The sequence below is a fragment of the Falco punctatus genome (assembly GCF_963210335.1).
Source record: "Falco punctatus genome assembly, chromosome: 12".
In the NCBI taxonomy this organism is placed as follows: domain Eukaryota; kingdom Metazoa; phylum Chordata; class Aves; order Falconiformes; family Falconidae; genus Falco; species Falco punctatus.
Window position 1 is genome coordinate 13,116,447 of NC_137592.1, and position 7,697 is coordinate 13,124,143.

Here is a 7,697-nt window from a genome sequence, read left to right on the forward strand (position 1 = left end):
CACGCGCCGCGGGCCCCTGGCGGCCGCCGTAGGGCCGCCCGCGGGGGCCAGCGGCGGGTGTCGCGGTTGCGCGGCGAAATAAAATCAATAAATGGAGATTGCGGCTTCCGCGGGCCTCGTTTCCCCCGGGTGGGTTTGCGCGAACCGGAGGGTGATGGCCTGGCCTGCCCTGCCGCGGCGGCCTGTGCACCGTGCCCCGGAGCTTGCCCGGCTTCGTGCTGACGGTGAAACTCCTTGCGGCAGTGCTCTGGCTGCTTTTTGTAAAATTATTGTAGCCTCTGGGGGCAGGGAAGGGGTGTGACACCGTTCAGTTCCCTCAGTTGCCATCGTCTTTACAGGGAAAGTGTGACTAACCTTCAGCTCTGCGCAACGGCCCTGCCACCGGGCTCGTTGGACTGGCCTGGAACAGGTCGCTGAGGTGGAGGACACACACCCTGATGGTTTAAACTTCGCTCCTACAGGAAACCAAAGACGCCAGCCTTATTTTGTTATAGCCTGTACCCCACTGCAGGTGTTGTCCGTTTGCTCTGTGGTTGTCAAAAATCCCCATGACTGAGGCATCCTGAAATCTGCACTTGCGGAACAGCATGAAACACACTTGAGCATTACAAGGTGCAGAGCGTGCATGTTAAAGTGCTGCTCATCACTGCTGCATCAAAATCAAATTTTTAGTAATTCATCTGAGGATGCTGCAGCTTTTCCCGAGTGCCCAGGCGCAGCAGAATCCAGCCACTGTGTTACAGACACCCTGCTGGCTGCCAGAAATACCACTGCACTCACCGGGTATCTAGGAACAGCAGCTCCAGCTCAGATCACGCACTGGTTCGCTGAACAGCCTGTTGGCAGTATTAACTAAAACCAGATACCATGGGAAGATCAAGAGCAGGATAAACACGTATGACACTTCCCCTCCTACCCTAGCAGCCTCCCACTACTTTCAGCTCTCCAGACTTTCTTCAGTCCTTCCAGCTGTGCCATCAGGTTCTGCCTGAGAGGATCAGAGGCAGGAGGGCACCAGGGTCAGCTACAGGGCGGACTGCCTAAGGCCAGTTATGGAAGGGATCCACGATCTGTGTGCACCTGTGTTGTGGGTACAAGGAGGTCCCAGTACCAGCACATGAGTGGAGCAGTGGGCTTGGGGATTTGTATGACCAGGTGTCTGCAGCTGGAGCGAGCAAGGATCCAGGGCCAGCCACTGGAGAAATGAGCACCAAAGGCCTGTTACTGGAGGGACCCATGCTGTATGTTCGTCTGCATGTTCCACTAATGACCTTCATTCCAGAGAGGGGAACAGAATGATGCTGTTCGTCCTGTTTCCATTTGCAGAAGTGCTGTTTTCTGGGTTTACGTGTATTTACTTGTGTGGCTGGCCACATGGATACACATACACATATTTGTGTGCATGCGTGCCTCCTGGGAGTGCACACGCAGCCTTGCTACTGGCTGGACTGGGGGAGATGAAGCTGCAGACAGCTTCACCTCCATCAGGCTACCAGATTAGCAACTCCAACCAATGCTTCTCTCCTGCTGCAGGCAGGAAGTAATTTTTGCTAAAGAACAAGGTTAAAATGCTGCTGTGCGTCACTAGCTGTACTGTGCCACGTTTCTGAATACCTTATCAGCACAAATACATGCTTATTTTATTTTCTAGGGTAGCTGGATCTCTGCTACTCTGCTGTTTTGGTTACTGAAGAAAGCGATGAAAGTACAGGCAGTCTCTTCTAGACACACTTCTATTAGCCAAAGGATGTCAGTGCTATGGTAATTAGTTTACCAGTCAGCCTTTGCAGTAGCAAATTAAGGAACGAGAAAGGGAAAGCTGATCTATAACGCAACAGCAAGCTGAGAGCTGATAATTCAATACTTAAGATTATACAAATGGGCAAGACTTACCAGGCACTGCTGCTAGGAAACGCGTTAGCATTGTGCAGAGCTTGTGTGGGGAAAAGAAATATTTCTAAAGTGCTCTCGTTCCCTGATCAGCAGCAACAAACTAGTTTATGTTTTTTAATCACATATAAAGCAGGATGAGCCTATCTACATACTGTATGGATTGCACAAATGTTATTGTATATACGTGTGTGTGTATATATATATACATATTGGTGCCAGTTTGTTTATTCACTTTCAGATACCAGGATTGTGGGACTGCACAAAGCCTAAAGTACTTGCAGCCTTGCAAGAAGCAATCTCTTACACATTGTTTTCTAGAATAATCAACTGCTATGATAAAGCTATGCAAAAAACCAGGCTGTTGTTTGTCTTTATTCTTTTACATGCCTGGTAGCTGCTGTCAGGACAGTTTTGTTGGTGAGACACAGCACCATCTCCCTCAGGTGAAATAATTGCAAGGAGAGTTAACAAGGGACTTCTGTGAACATATGACAAAAAGTTTGCATGAATAATTTAACATAGTATTTGAGTTTAAATATAGCTGGAAGATTCCAGATTAAGTCAAGAGACAGGAATTTTAAAAAGCCTTTTTCACTACTTTACACAGCTCTTCCAAGAGAGACAGAAATTATGTTACTGTAGGGCCATAAAGGCCCTATGAATCAAGAAGCTTCAGAATCTAGTGCCATCTCTTGCCATTATTAATACCTTGAAGTAGCCTGCACTTTTAAAATCCTCTTTAGAGAATAATTTTTAAACAAACAGCACTCAGGATCCAGTGTTATTTCATAAAAGTTTAATTTTATTTTTTAAAAATAATACTGTTTAATCAAGAGAAAGAAAGTATCCACACATACACAGTCATCTTGAATGCTGGCAAAATAATTTAAATTACAGACATAACCATGAGTAGCATGTTTAACCATTAAGAATGTAGAAAAAACCTCACTGATTAATCACATTAATAATAATGAAAAGAATGTGCCCTCATACCAAAGAGGAGAGAGAGATACCATTCCAGTCATGCAAATCTGCACCCACCTTCTCAGAACAGGATTCCAGAAGTCCAGCAGTTCCGGCTAACATTTTTCTTAGTTCCTGTGGAAATTAACCAAAAGCTAGCAAAGAGAATGAGCTTGTTACAGCAAACTTGATGCTCATCCTAAAATTGTGCTTGCTGAGCATGTGGTGGGTTTAACTGTTACTGTCCCGAATCTGAGACCCTTTTAATTGTTTTCCCCTCTGCATCCAAAGCTTTCAACACCAAAAGCTTTTGATGTAGTCTGGAAGAAATCTGGCAAGCTTAATACAGAATGAAGACAGCTGTAGCTGAACACACTGTGAATGTAGATAGTGAACTAGGAGAAGGGATCTGGAAGAACTAGAGTATGTATTCAATGCTTTGGTCTAGGACACTAACCTTATAAAGCAGAGGTTTTCGTTTTACAAACCCGAAATAAACTTTCAACCTGTAAGCCTTTCTTAAGTTCTGAAACACAAATTCAACTCTCCAAGAAATAACTACAGGTCATTTAGCATCTTGGATGATCTCTCTTCTGTAGACATTGTAGCCAGCTTGAAGTAGGCTGTTCACACATGTATGTTATATCAAATGCCAGATAGATCAAATGTGAATTGTAAAAGTACTGTAGCAAATGCAGATGTGGGACTTTTTGTCCCCTGGCCAAACTAAATTAACTGCATGAATTCATTGCACTAAATAAATTAAATACAAGTGCAAATTACTTCTGTAATCCTGTCTTGGATGATATGGCTATAGACACAATCAGGATACACTGGTTTTGAACCTCTCTCATAGGCTTGGTAAAGCAATATAAGTTGCGAAACTAACTGGCAGAGAACATAAAGTTTAAAGAGTACCTGGAAAAACACCGTAATAAATGGGTTTAGTTGCATTAAGCCTTCAGTTCTTAGGAGAAAAAGCAGTGACTGATACTCCTTTGCTAATGGACTTTGGTTTTTACCACTAATTAAGCATTTCTAAATACCCATCTTTCAGGTACATACTGCATGAGACCTTCTCTCATCTAATTATTTGGCATTTACCTTTAATTTCTGTTTTTTCATATCTGACAGGAGATGAACTGTCCAGCCCAACGTGAGTACCGATGTGAGGATCATCCCTACCATTTCTTTATCAGACAGCTGTTACAGGGCTTTTCACATTCTTCACAGCTACCAGCACTCCTAAACTGTTAATTTTGTTTCAACATTCATCCCAAGTTTGTAAGGAAATGAAAGAGGGTGGTATCCCACTGACTGATACAATGTCAGTGTTGCTTAGGTTCTGGCTAAAGCTTCTCCCCAAAAGCAGTTTCTTAAAGGAAAGCTGTATTTGATTAAGAATTGAAAACATTACTTTGTATGTGTTCTTTCCTGTCTGTAAACTGAAAATAATCCAGTCAGCCTAGTGAAAAAGGGAATGCTGTTTCCCTCAAAGCAGCTCCAATACAGGTTTTATTTCCTCTGCACTCCCAGTTGCTGTACAGCTTCACGGGAGTTATTACAGCACCTTCACTCATTTCACCAGAGCCTAGAACTGCTAACATATGGTAATCAGCCTTCTCACTGCAAGCAACAAGACATCCCAAGAAGAGGTGGGATCGCAAAACAATACCCAGAAACTAATACTAAATATGGAGACTCAGGATTTTAGTCCAAGACAGAATGTAACAGTCTGCAGCTGCATTATTTTGCTCAAATTAGTTGCAATCAGGAATATATCCATATTGGCTGGAAACAGCTAACAGAAAGGATGGTCTAACAACCATAACCTGCACCTCCCTCTCCTTCATGCTAGACAGAGGCAAAGGAGTCAAGTAAAATCAATTTTATGGCTGCTTTTTACTCCCACAGTGGTGGCACGTAGGCTGTTTGCGCTTAACTCTGTGCAGCAAGCAGAAGAGGACTGAATTCTATCTGAGAATGATTTTGCTCCCTTTTCCTTTCTGTAATGTTCTGAGAAAGTAATAAACCAACAAAGTATTACATCAAGTACCACGTAAAAACCTGTCTCATGCAATTTCTCTTGCCCTTTGCACTAAAGAAACAGTTTTATCATGCATTGGGATGCACTAGTTTGGTGGACGGTCGTGGGTTTGTTTTTTACAGACTTCTGCTATCATCACTGACTTTAATTTGCTATTTCTGAAAACTGTTTGGGGTTTACCAGGCTAAAAAAATAATCTGTCTTCGCCCACTTTTCCTACTATCTGTTTCCACGGGCAAAATCTAAGATCTTTGTGCAGCTTCCCTTAGCTATGAATCAGGCATTTGTTTCCACCCTTGGCAAGAATTAAGAAATGGCAGAGACCTTGTATCTTAATCTACTACTTGTACTATTTGCCACGAAGACACAAATGCATTTGGAAAAGATCATTAACAGAATGCCAGTTGATACATTTCTTCCCTGCTCACATGCCACTTAAAAGTCTAAAACAAACAAAAACAAACAATCCCCCCCTCCAATCCTATCTGCTTCTTAGTTAAAACTTACAGACAAGAGTCCAGCAAACTAGAAACAAGATTTAGCTGCCCAAGAGACAACCCCAGGAAAAAAATTTACTGTGTTTTGCTTAAAACATTACTTTTGCATTTAAAGTTTTCTGCAAACCATAAACATTTGAAGGCTGCTCCTCCTTTCCAAATGCAGCCAGAGATGTTAAAAGAAACTAGAAGTATTAAAAAAACAGCTGGACTTACAATAGACTGACAGACCACCAGCAGCTTTTCCATGGCTCTTCTTCCACTGCTTCTTAATAAAGCTTGGTTTTGCAACAAACTTCATTCAGGAGAAAGGTCTTTCTGCCAGCCCCTATCATGGCAAACTACAGGTTGCAGCATCAAATGAAGGCTTAGAGTTAATCCAGCATCCTTTGAATTTACTAGGCATTTGTGACTGGTTTGAAGTAGTGTAAAGAAAGAAAACGTTCAAACTAGGCTTATTTCCTCCCTATCAGCAGCTTTCCAAAAACCAGGAGAAAGGTAACTTCTTATGCCTTACACAGCTTTTAGAGAACTAGGTTGGGAAGGAGAGGTAACGCTGTATTGCACCATTCAAACACACAAGTAAATCCCTTCCATTAACTCACCCCTCCTCCTGAGGATCTGGAGTCAAGAGTCCAAGGCCAGCCTAGAACTTAAGGCTTCCCAGTCAGTGCACTATGCTACAGCTCTGCCAGCACAGGGGACCAGTACAGTGGATAAATCATTTACAGCATGCCTCTGGAAACCACAGCAAAAAAAAAAAAAAAGAAAAAAAAAAGGAAAAAAAGAAAAAAAAAAGAATACATAAATAAAAATATATGCCATTTCATAGAATTGCAAGACAGTGTTAAAGCCTCTGTCTGCCAGTCTGCCTAGAGGTCACCATCTACATCATCTGTTTTGTTCTTGTCCATTCCAGCGGTTCAAGGAGTACCTTTAACTCCTACCTCAGAAAAGACCAAGTTAATCTTCTTTCCAATGTGGAATATGGTGCCCTCCTTCACTCAAGGATAGAACAATTATTTGAATAAAGGCCACGAAGAGAGCCACTATTTAATTTGCACCATAGGAAGGTTCAGCTTCTGGAAAGCTGAATACAAATACGGGGTAACAATTCCCGGTTTCTCATTTGCAAAGCTCTTGTTTTCCCTTGGTGCTAGCTGCTCTCCCTTTGTGGCCAGCCAGGTTCAGCACTGACTACCACCGCTATTTGCAGAAGCAACTGTAGGGAGAGCAGATAACAAGCACATTAGATTTATATTGATGTCCTTCCCCCCAAAATAAAGTTATTCAAGAGTATGTCCCACACAGGTAACACAGTATTGAATAAGGTTGTCTGAAGAAGACAGTTGTCCCAGTTACTGTTTGTCATTGCATGCACTGAGGCCTTCATCAAAACCGATCTGCAAAAGGAAACTAACAAGAAAGCATGTCTGTAATCCAGAACAGCACCGTCTAAAATGCAGAACTGTGGAAAAAATTCAGCCTTCCCTTTAGTATCTCCCCTCCCTGCACTGATACCCCTAAATACACGGCAGGCAAGAAAATCGGTTCCCCTCTTCCTCTGTGGATTTACGAGGGACCAGGCACTTCACTGAAGAAATTGGAGAGAAAAAGGGAGAGGGGGGGGAAATTTCACTGTCAAATGCAAACAAATAAACTCAGATATATAATAAAAAAAAATTACGGAAGAAAACTAAGAAACAACTACAAAGGACTTTTTTATAAACCAGGATTTAAGCAATCTCTACTCAAGTCCATTTTAGAAGTATCAAAGCATGTCAAACCCTGCTTTCTTTGGTTTTGACAGCAAATGGTTATTTGAAGAAAGTAGGGCAATGATACTAACAAAGACTTTTTATATTCAATGCAGTAACTGCTTAACATCATAAAAAGTTCAAAGAACCTTTCTCAAAACCCTCTTCCCTTCTTAATTACCTTTTTTTGGTGACTTGACCGTTTATACTAGATTTCCAATTTCAGCTTAGATAGTTCTTATACTTCTAATCTCAAAACCACCATAATGACTCTGAGAAATGTGTCATACCTTCTTCACACAGAGTGATGGAAACACAAGAAAAATGGTGATTTTCTTCGCCCTCTGGAGGTCCATGGGCTGGTAGTAATTACAGAAATATGAACTCTGCTTGGGTGTCCCGCCCCCCCCAATGCCTCACCTCGAGCTTTACATAGGGCTCAGGACTTCCAACAAACTTCCACTGATGATGTTGACGGTTACTTCTTCCATTGACTTCAGCTGGGAATAAATCAGTTTTTTACCAAGCAGGCTAACTGTT